We start from the raw sequence: 12,321 nt of genomic DNA, 5'->3' as shown, positions 1-12,321 counted from the left end.
GTCAAACCCAGCAAGTGAGCATTATTGACTAACCTCTCAGTGATCCTTGGCATATTAGTTTTGTTTTATTTTGTTTGTTTGTTTGTTTTTCATTAGCAGGATGACATAACCAAAGCAGGCTGCTTAGAAGGAAAAGGAATTTTGTTTGGTTTACGGCCCTGGAGAAACAGAGACAAGAGGTCCCAAGCAGTGATGTCTTCTTGGTAGAGTCCTGAGATGGCGTAGATCATTGAGTGGTAAGAGACACGTCACATACTTATCTTCATTTGTGTGACTCTTAGAAATGTCGGTGGCTGTACACGTTAACATTGTTGAGGAGATCAGAAAGACAGTGGAAGCGCAGCATAGGTATGTGCTTTGTTACATTTCCTACAGGTGAAATGTTCATTTGCCACCTTCCACTGTTTCCTCCCATTCAGCTGCTATGCCTTAGTGTTTCTGTAGCTGCGATAAAACACCATGACCCAAAAGCAATGTGGGGAGGAAAGATTATGTTTCAGTTTAAAGTTCCACATCACAGTGCATCACTGATAGAATTCAGGACAGGAACCCAAGGCATGAACCTGGAGGAGTGCTGTTTGTTGGCTTGCTTCTTACAGCTTGCTCAGTATGATTTCTTATGGCGCCCAAGACCATGATCCCAGGGGTGGCGCTACCTATCGTGATCTGAGACTTCTCACATCAATCATCAAGGAAAAGATCAGCCACAAGCGTGCCCATAGTCTATCTGGTAGGGTCATGTTCTCAGTTGAGGTCCTATACTCCAAAATGACCCTAGCTTGCATCAAATTGGCATAAAACTAGCCAGCACATAACTACCACAAACAGACTCCCACTTCCATAACTCACACCACATGACAAGTGAACAATAGCTCTGCAGAGGGATTCAGATAGACCCTAATGCTTCCCATGTCAGCGGTACCAGTGGCTTTGTTTACATGTTTATGGATCCTAATTCCACAGTGCCAGCAGCACAATTATAGAAGTCCTAATGTGAACATAAGTAAGTCTATGATTACAACTCAAACAATCTATGCTCCAGACTGCAAAGACATCTAAAAGAGATGAAGAAGGGGACATTCTCTTTGTCATCATAAATTCTCAGTCCAAAGCACACTGATGAGCATACATAAGGATGGCACGGACCTTAGGAGACCAGAACCTTAGGAATTTTCTATTAAAATAACTCTTCTCTAAGGTACAGTGCCATTAAGTAGTTGAAGCTGGAAGACCTTCCTTAAACCTCAACCCACAGACTTCTTTTGCTAGGAGTTCAGAATAAGTTCCATGTCTGAGAGCCCTTCCTTAATGAAGAAGAAAAAAACTTTAAGAGGAAAGCCTATTGGCTCTAGAAATGATGCCTCTACATTCAGACCACTGAATTTTAGATGCCGTTTATGCTTTCCATGGTAACAACTGAAGTTCGATTTTATGGTGTGTGGAATATGTGGGAATCAAATTGTCCTACTTTTCTTTCAGCTGCCACGTTAAACACCATGGCCAAAAAGCAACCCAGGGAGGAAAGGGTTTGTTTTGCTTACACTTGTATGTCACCATTAATTATTGAGGGACTTCAGGGCAGGAACCCAAACAGAGACCTCAGAGGAGTGCTGCTTTTAGCTTGTTCTCCATGCTCACATTCAGCTACCTTCCTTATTCTTTCCAAGGCCACTTTCCCACAATTGGCACTGCCCATGCTAGGCTGGGCTGTCCTTCATCAATCATTTCTCAAAGAAATGCCCCAAAGTATAGACTATGGAGTATAAAATATGGTAGAAAAAATACTTTCTGTGTGTTCTTCTCTTATACAGTTTGAACATTCCTAATTTAAAAGCATGGATCTAAAATGCTCCAAAATCTGGAATTCTTTGAGCACCAACATATCAAAACAAATAGAAAATTTCATACTGTTCTCATGTAGTAGGTCATACCTAAAATACAGGTGTACTAACAATGTAAAACATTATCTTTACCCCTGCCTAGTAATGGGCAAAGAAAGAGACACCTTGTTGGTGGTGATGTGTTTACATCAGTCAGGGGCAGAGTAGATGCCTTTGCTTGTCTTAGCTTACTGCTGGTTTAGTGGCCAACGTTGTTTTATGCCTAGCACACATAAAAACCAAACCAAATCAAACCCAGGCAGTGCTGTGTGGGAAGAGGAAGACAAAGACCTGTATTCTACCATGCCAATCAGTGTAGTCAGAAAAAGATGATCACCAACCTGCCCTCTGCCCCACTGTACAGACCAGCCATAGGCACACAGAGCTCTGCCTGCCACTGGGGATCATGTGGATGTCTCGGGGCTGTGTAGAACTAGCCCTGCCCCTCACTGGCTGCAGTGCTCTGAAGAGGTGCCACCATCTCTTGCCAGCAGCAGCCCTTGGGAAGCTGGCCCTGTGCCTCACCCAGGCAGCACAGTGAACCTAGCCTCAGTGGCAAGGGTGAGGGTGAGCAGATCCCCAGAGCATGAGAGTGGAAGAGCTGACTCCAGCAGTCAGGAAAGCTGCGAACAGAACTAGCTGTGCCCCTCCCCAGCTGCAGCTCACCAGAGAGCTTTACACCTCGCCTGAGCAGCACAGTAGAGCTGGCCCTGGTGTCAGGGGCATGGGTGAGCCAGGCCTGAGGAGGAAAGCAAGGGAGACACTCCTCTATCATGAGGTAGCATGAATACGGGGGTGATGCCCTCCCCCTTGCCCCAAGGGCATGAGAGCAGAGAAGCTGGCTCTGCCTTCCTATTGGCTGCAGCACTCAAGAGAGCAGTCCATGCCCCTCATCTGGCAACACAGTGGAGCTGACCCTGATGACAAAGGTGTGGGTAAGCCAGCCCAGAGGATGTGAAAGCAGGAGAGCTGTCCTTGCCCCTCAAAGGCTGACAGGGCTGCAGCACTTGGGAAAGTGGACCCTGTACTTTGACTGGGCAACACAATAGAACTGGCTCTGGAGGCATGGGTGCAGGTAAGCTGGCCTCAAGGGTATGAAAGCAGGAGAGCTGATTCTGCCTCCTGCCAATGGGGGCATTGGGTAGCCTATCAAGAGCAGTACTAGAGAGCTGATCCTGGCCTTTCAAATAAGGGAAAGCCAGCAAGCTGACCAGCTTAGCTACCACCCATGCCCAGACCCAGGGCTCTGAGTTGACCCATCCTAAAAATCTATATAATCTGAGAACAGTTGGGACAGGTGAAAGGGTCAGTACTGCTGTTCAAATAAAGCTGCATAGTCTCTGTGACACAGGGCAACAACAGGATAACTGAGAAGTGCAGGTGAAGGTGCAATATTCATGGTGTCACAGAAGCCAGAGACCTCGATCCAAACCAATGACTCATTGCAATGAACATTTGCAAGTGAAGATGTGTGGACAGAGGGATATGTTGTGGGACACACTATGACATACACAGCTTCCACAATTGGATGTTTTTCTATCCTTTTTGTTGTTTGTTTGTTTGTGTCCATGTTTTTATTTTGAGAGGAGGTTGCAAGAGCCAAGAGAGGATATGAGGGGATGAGGAGATGAGCAGGACTGGGGTACATGATGTGAAAGTCACAAAGAATCAATAAAAAGCTAAAGGAAATAGCTTACAAATGAAACATATACATGAAAGCTATATGAAACAAATGATGTTCAGACTTGAGCCAAAGTCCTAAAACTTATTATGATGTATATTTATTTATCCTAAAACCAGGAGACAAAAATCTAAAATTCTTAATTTTGGATAAGGTATAGTCAACTCATAGCACATGCCTGAACAAAGTCATCAGAATTACTGTGGGACTTTTCTATGGTTTGACATTCAAGACCCACTCTGGCCTGTTTCAAAAACTCCACACTCAATGGCTAGGTTACGGGTGAGATAAACCATCAAGAACCTAGGCCTCTGACACATATGTAATTGATGGCAGCTTGGTCTCCATGTGGGTCCCCTAGCAAGTAGAGCAGGACCTGTCTCTGACATGGACTCTGTTACCTGCTTTCGGATCACTTTCCCCTAGCTGGCCTGCCTTGTCTGGCCTCAGTGGAAGAGGATGCACTTAGTGCCCCATCAGAACACACAAAAGAAACCACCCCTGACAACACCTTAATGTCAGAGGCTCAACCCCCTGAACTGTAAGACTTAGACATATGATGCTTTGTTAAGACAACCCCGGGAAATGCATCTAGATACTTTCTCTAAAAATAGGATCCCTCATGGATATACCAAACTTAGCTGTAATTTTCAGGGGTTCAAGGATCCTCTGAAGCCTGCCTCTATCAAAATCCCCCATGCAAAAAAGCCAAGGGAAGAAGAGCATTGGCACCGCCAGCTTGTTCCCACCCCTCAGGCCTATGGCTGTTCATCTAACGTTTGACTAAATCATCAGAACAATAGTGATCCACGCGGTAGATGCTGCCTCCTCACTTCAGACAAGATGAAGGGCCATGCCCACATGCCCACAGCTAGAGCTTAGCTGCGCTGGGGAAAGAACCTGTACTTACTTCTGTTATGGGGACACCAGTGCTTTTCAGTGTCTGGAAGAGCCCTAAGACATGATGTGTTGGTGTGACTTCCCAGGCTCAGAAGCTAAAGGTGGGGGTGGAGTGGGGGGAGGAGCATGTTTAAGGAAGTTTCAGGGGAAACAGGTGAAGAGTTGCATAAAATTACAGATCATATAAAGACCATCTCTCTTGGCCTCTCTACTTTTTCCGTCGTTCCACGGCAACATGGAATCTTACAGTCACCAAGGACTTCAGTACGCAGGCATTTGCTTCCTTGCTAGGAAAGGATAGAGGAAAAAAAAAACTGTGTTTGGTAAAGAAACCATAACTGATGATGTCATAAGCAGATGTTATGTTCAGGCTTAGAGTATGAATAGTGACACAAATGCAAACATAAGGAAAAGAAATTTAAGCTTGCATTCCTCCTGAAGCACTATTGACCGCCCCACCTGGGGCCAGGCTGCATGCTCTGTGCGCAGGTGAGGAGCTCGGAGCTTCTAGTTTAGAGGGCAAGACCAGATGCTTCACTGGGCAAAGCAGTAAAGGGAAAGGGTAAATAAGATTCTGAGAGCCATGTACTGCAAACACAAATGATAGGGTGACTGCTCCTCAGGAGGAACTGAATTCAGACTAGCGTCTCCCTGAATAAGCAAAGAGGATGTGGCAAGTTTCCGAGGTGACAGAGTGCAATCCCTTGAAGTCATGAGCACCATTCCCCCTAAGCTATTGACAAGCAGACTCCTCCATGATAGAGACTGATGTCCTTTTGAAAGAAGGGGAAGCAATAATGATTTGCAGACAGCGTGAGTTCAGTTGAAGGTGTTGCTGGCTGTGGGAATGGGTCAAGTCTGTAAATCTTTCTGAATCTCAGTGGTCTCGTAGTAAGGGAATCGGTCAAGTCTGTAAATCTTTCTGAAGCTCAGTGGTCTCGTAGTAAGAGGTAACTAGTGCTGCTGTGATGAATGAATGAGTCTTTTAACACTGCTCTCAGAACAGAAGGCTAGGAAACAGTGGAGCTTTCACTGTGACAGCCACACAGTGGCCTGCTGGAGGCCCTCAGCTTTCACGTGACAGCACTCTGAGCTTTGCCTTTGTCTCATTTGCTCTCCTCGGAAGTGCTCCCAGTGACCAGTGGAGCAGTGGTACCCCGGCACAGCTTTCCAAGCTCATACAGGAGGAGGAACAAATTTCCCCGCACACTTCGTTTTATCTTTCATCATTACCAGGTGAAGCCCACAGTCCTTGGGTATCTCATAAGGGAAGGTCAGACATCCACATTTAGGTCATGTCAGCAGTAATGACCACGGACTGGGGATTCAGTGGCGAGCTGGGACCAGTGGCCTTGTGGGATTCTTGGGACACCTTTGTAACCCTATTGCTTCATGCCTCAGGCCTCAACAGTCATTACAGCTTGAACTGTGAGGAAGGCTATATTCCTTCCTGGCTCAGTGACACTGAACAGACTTCATCTCAGCTTATAGTCCTTTACTAAGAATGGACACTAGATACAAAACAGGACTTGTGGACTAAATGAATACTTGTACCTGGTGACTTTTAAGGGCTGTATACAAGTTAACCAATATTATTATTATTACTAGAAACTGCAGCGAAGTGTCCACAATATTAGAGAAAAATCAGACCCTGTTCAAGTCTCTGGGACAAAGTAGCTGTATACCACTAAGCAAGGAAATGCTCTAAAAGCAATCAAGGCAAGACTTGTCAACACTGAATATCAACAGCACATTCTAAAACATTTTGCTAAAAATTAAAAACTTCTGATGCAACTACACGAGAAATGCTGCCTTTTAAGATGTTTCCCACTAAGAACTAATTCCTTTATTTTCCTTTTCACGTCTCCCTGGTTTTCTTAAGGACTCAGATGACCTACATAACACTATGTTTGTCCTGTGGTTTTCCGTCCTGGTTTCTACCATCTGGATAGATTAGACAAGCTTTGCCATCAGTAGCAAAATCTTCAACCTCTGCATTTAGTCAGCTTATTCTCAGTGACAACTGGAATAAAAGAAAGATTTGGAGAAGAGGGATTTGGTGACACTCTTCAACCAGACCAAACACTAAGCCAAACCTCAACCTTCTTTACGACCCCTCAACATTTCTTCAGGCTCTTTCTTTTTAGAATGTGTTGGTTTTGTTAATTCAACTAGAAAGTCTGCATCCATCATTAACTTGTAAAAATAACAATGAGAAATGGAAGAAATGCTAAAGAAAGGGCATTTGCCCTTGAGGAAGTAAAGTCTAGCTGGGAAACTACAACTGGACTTGCATTAAATGTGGTAAATGGTTGTCATAGTGGCTGAGGAATTAGAGTGATATCAAGGCTCCTCTCACACACCAGCTGAAACAGGAGCAAAAGTCACTCACTTTCTCTATAGCTTCATCCTGCACCTGTAGCAGTAACCATGTGCATGCACATGCACACGCACGCACACACACACCTGATAGATACAGACAAAGACGATTTTATCCTTCTATCATTGTCCAGTTCTTTGACTATGAAGTACATGTATTGTGACTAAACTTAAGGTGGATTTCTATTAACTGTTTTGCCCCTTCTTTCCCTAGCATCTCCATCAACATGCCCCACTGACTGTTTAGTCATACGTTATGTCTTTATCCCCACTCTATAGTGGCCACCTGGATGCAAGTGGCCATTGTCTCCCTGAGCCTCAGTAGTAGCAGTCTTCCACTGTTGCTTTTCTTCTTGGTCTCTTAACATCTGCTTCTGCAGAATAAGCAGAAGGACGCTACTAGAATTTAAGTCAGATTTTGTGACCCTCTGCTTCTGGTGGGCCTTAGACTGAAATCCACACCCATTGCTTACTGTTCCAGCATATCGGACCTGGCCACACTGGCCTCAACTCTTCTGGACACAATGACTGAAGGTATCACCACAAGCCTTTCTATTGAGGCATGTGCAATTCCTCAGGAGAGATGACCTCGCTGCAACCAAGGCCCTTTCTGTGACACTTCTCTGTAATGTGTCTTGCTGCGTCTTCTGCCTGGCCTCGATGCCAATGGCTTCTCTTCAGAGAGGCCTTTCTTGACCACCTCATCAGAAGGGCTAATTGCTCAGTCCACCCATCACCGTCTTTTCATTCTCCAGGTGGCATTTGTCACTCAGACTTTTTAAGGCCTCTCTGCATTATCTTCTGTCCTCCTTCCCCAGAGCTCTGGCTTTGTGGGGCCCAGAGCATGTCTTCGACTGGACCCCCTCTTTCAAGAAGACAGTCTTGAACTTAGAAGGCATATAGCTTGGATATATTTTAAATATGTTCCCCCAAACCTGTGATGGATTATTCCTTTGTGCACCAGTGTTGAGATAGTGGGACAGTTAAAAGGTAGGACCCAATGAAAAGCAGCTAGGTTGTGGGGGAAATATCCTCGGAAGCAGCTAATACTGGCTTCAGAGGCTGAACCGATTCTTGCTAGAAAAGATTGTTATAAAACGATATTTTCTCTTTACTTGGCCTCCTCTACACTTGGCTGCTTCCCTTTCTGTTTCTCCATCATGTCAGAAAATAGCCAGTAATACACTTACCAGAGTGCAGGCACCATGCTCTTGAACCTTATTAGTCTTAGTTCTTGCTTTTATAGCAACACAAAATGTACGAATACAGAGCGTTTCAGTGTTTCTTAATGAGTGAGTTCTTTTTTTTTTTTTTAAGAAGGTATCCTATTTTTTTAAAGATTTATTTATTTATTATTATATTTACAGTGCTCTGCCTGTGTGTGCACCTGCAGGCCAGAAGAGGGCATCAGATCACATTATAGATGGTTGTGAGCCACCACGTGGTTGCTGGGACTTGTACTCAGGCCCTCCAGAAGAGTAGGCAGTGCTCTTAACCTCTGAGCCACCTCTCTAGCCCCAGTGAATGAGTTCTTATTTGGCCTGAAAACTCTCCTCTTTTGGAGACTTCATATACTATTGACAGTGGCCCAGGAGCTATCCTGTTTCACTCTTGGCTGCTGCCAGAAGCTCTCTACATGGAGCTGATTCAGAAAGATGGGTACTATTGAGGAATGGAAAGGGTGAGGGGATGAAAGGGTCTTTCACCTTGTTCCAGATGCAACTGTCTCCCAGCAAGGAGGACAATCACTGGCTTCTGGTGGAGGTATAATAGCAGGAAGGAAGCATCTGATTTGTGCTGTTGCTTTGAAAAGTCTGGGAATGAAATGATTATGAGTTTGATGAGTTGGGCTCCATGATGCCACCCAAGGCTAGCTCCTGCTCAGGTTATCAAATTGCTGAAGCATAGTGCAGAAGACTCTACTTCTGATGGACCTAAGGGCATTTCCTTGTGATTTAATGGACATTTGAGTCTAAAGTTTGGAAAATATAAGAAAGTGTTACTCTAACAGAAGTCTGCTGGCACATCTGATAATCAAGCAAAGGAAAAACTGGAAAGAAAACCAGCTTTATTTTCAACTCATTTGAAATAATCTGTAGATAACTATGTTTTAATGTATTCACTCAATGTTTTCTTCATTTGGTGTATGTCTTTTCTAAATTATGCACTAATAGTAATACACTAATAGTAAATAAAATCATAGTTGAAAGTTTTCAGTTATTATCACAAATCAGGAGCATTTGATGCATCCTGTAGTCTTCTAACCTTTGAGATGAGCACAATAACAATAGTGCCTGTTTTATAGGTGGTTGTAGAAATTAAAACAAGAGTACAGGAAGTCACACAAACAAGTGTCATTGATGGCCATCAGGATTGAAGATGAAACTAATTTATTTTCTCTGCCTTTAACATGTCTTGTTAAAAAAAAATAGCAGGGCCCATGAGAGTGGTGCTGCATATGGCTAGGGGTGGACACAATTTTATGGGTGTGAGTGGGAGCAATGGAGGACAGACTGAGGTACCCAGAGACATTCTGGGGCAGGCCACCTGGTAGATCAAAGGAAGCCCGTGGTTATTCCTGCCTTAGTGGGTGTCCATAGGCTAGAGAAAGATTTCTGAGGTTATTGAATTCTGCCTGACCCAGAGGCCTAGCTGAATCTTCTGGGATGTTCCTCTTCCTGCAGGTGGTAGTGGTCTGATTGGCCAGGATCAGGAAATGCAGCATTAGGCACCAAGTCAAAAAGCTCCCTTAACTGTCCAGGTGTGTGTGTGTGTGTGTGTAAATTTGTTTTTAATGTGGGCTCTAGGCAAGAAACACAGGGCTTTATGCTTGCAAGGCATCACTTTACCAACTGAGTTATCATCTCAGCTCTTATATCTATCTATTGATTGGTCATTTATGGCAGGAATCTGCATCTGGTGCAAATATCTGCTCCAAGAGCAATTGGCCTTTGGTAAAACGGCAAAGCTGTTACTCACATAAGGCAGGCTCAAAAGGAATGGCAACACTTCCCTTGGGAGTTCGAGTATGCTTTGTGTGAACGACTGATTAGTGTGTGCAAAGACTGGCCACTGCAGCTTCCTTCTCAATCCTGAAACTGATCACCTGCAGAGACCCTCAAGGCAGACTACTACCCTCTCCCTCTGAGTCTAATAAGCATGCCGAGGTTCCAAGTCTCTGTGGAATCCTAAGTGGTTAGACCACCCCTCCTGAATCTAGTTAAACTGTATGTGTGTCTGTGTATCTGTCCTTTCTTGTTTTCCTAGCCACGCCAAGCCAGGATTCTGGGACCCAAGGCATGAGGGATGAAGCAGAATTTCATGATAGACTTTATCATTCTTATGTTATCTGAGCTATGAATTAGGTGACTGGAGCTTTCAAGTCCTTCCCACCTACCGGCCCAATGAACACAGAGGTCTTGTGACCATAGCAAAAGTAAAGCAGTGGGGGAGGAGGGATAGCGTTGAAAAGGAAGTCTATACACAGGACTGTAATTTCCTTCACACATGCAATTCCAGCACTTCAGAGATGGTAGCAAGAAGATCAGGAGTTCAAGGCTGTCTTGATCTACATGAGACACTGTCTCAAAAACAAGCAAACAAAAAAAAAAAGTTAAACTGAAAAGCACCCTTCAAGATTTGTATGCAGGTTTTTTTTTTTGACAACTTGTCAAAAACTAAAGTTAAAATCCAGATGGCTATGCTAAAGAGTCCTACTTTCATAAATTTCACATTCCTGAGACCGAGACATTCTTATCAGACAGCACAAATGAATATATAATTACAATTTGATTTTGGTGTGGCAAATTCTATCTTCTGACTGCTCTAAAATTCTCTAATTTTTTAAGTGGAGTTTGATTTGTCTGGATGGCTTTTTAAAGTCCAAATTGTTGACCTTTTAAACAAATGCGTCATGGGTCCCCTTGACTGAATGCATTCTGTAAGCTTTTCACAAAGTGGGTACTTCATTCTGAAAATCAAGGACTCCTGTGGCGTCAGTGGACAGGCAATGCACCTTACTGTTTCAGCAGCAGCTGCCTGGAGGCTGGGGTAGAAGACTGCATGTCAGATTGTTTTGCCATCATAAAAGATAATTCACCATTAAAGGAAATTCTTCAACAGCAATCACAGTTGAGATTAATATTTACACTAAATCAAATTGTATAAAAGCACATTCATAAGGATGCTGATGATCTGGTCCAGATTGCTGAGGGGAGGCTTGCACACATGGTGCTCTATCGAAGACTAGAAAGGTGAATAAAGTGACCTGGTAAAGAGTATTCTAAGAAGAGGAACATAGGAACAAAGGTTCTGAGCTAGGAGAAGTACCATGGTGTTAGAGAAATGGGAAGAAAGCCAGAGCATGCGTAAGAGAAAAACAGAAAAATGGTGTGAGGTGAGCTGCAGGCCACTTGGCACCATAACAGGATTAATCTTCAGTTTAGAGACTGGAGCCATGAAGGGCTTCTGTGTCTCGCCCGCCTTAACGTCAGTCCACCGTGAGCCTCTGCCCTCTCTGAGGTCTTCAGGATCCTGGTAGTGATTCTTTTAAAACAACACTTCTTACAGCAGGAAGAACCGCAACACAATCAGGAATTATATCAATGCTACATTCATAGTGATTTGGCTATTTGTATTTGGCAAACGTAAAGTAAACATCTTTCCTATCTAGTTGGGTCTAACTTTCTGAATGGAGATTAATATCTATCATATCTCATCTCTACTGACTTAAAACATCTATCTTGATCTAAAAACATCTTAAACCCTAACCTACTAAGCTTAATTGGCAAACTAAGCTATCTGGTCTTCAAACCCATCAGAGACTTGAGAAGAGATAAAACTTAAATACTTCAGTGAACCTGGATTTCAGGTTAGCAGCTTCCAAAATGGAAAAAAACAAACAAAAAAACAAAACAAACAAACAAACAAAAAGACTGAGATAGTGTACAGCCTGAACAGTCACCCAACACTCTCTATAATGTTGCAGCATCGTCTTCAGCCTTCTAGCTGAATATCTCTGACAGACATATTTGCAAGGCAGGAACTATTAAGGACTTGCTTACCCTGTCTTGGCAGAGTTTGGCCATTGACCCTGCCTGCATCTAAACATGCCCATTTTTAGGCAGAATTCTGCCTGTGGAAGAAACGAAGACATTTTGCCCAGTGGCTGGTTTGCCACATTTGAAGCCAACTCCATTAGGAGGTTCTTTGATGCTCATCTTCTTCTTTGAGGTAAGCTGGGTGCTGCCAGGATTTAACTTGCGTTGTTGTCAAAGAAACTTTAGAATAATAAAAACATCTTTAAATGCCATATTCTGTAGGTCTCTGAGGTTTTTGAAGACCTTATTTAACTGTTTTACCTCATATATCAATAGAATCATATCTATTAGACCTAGAATATATATACTTGTGACATAATATAAATGTATATGTTAAAAAAGAAACATAATATAAAAAGAATTAGAAAAGTTGTTTAAGCAA

This window comes from Acomys russatus, chromosome 3, assembly GCF_903995435.1.
Source record: "Acomys russatus chromosome 3, mAcoRus1.1, whole genome shotgun sequence".
NCBI lineage: Eukaryota > Metazoa > Chordata > Mammalia > Rodentia > Muridae > Acomys > Acomys russatus.
The sequence above is the reverse complement of the archived record's forward strand: the minus strand, read 5'-3'. Positions refer to the sequence as shown.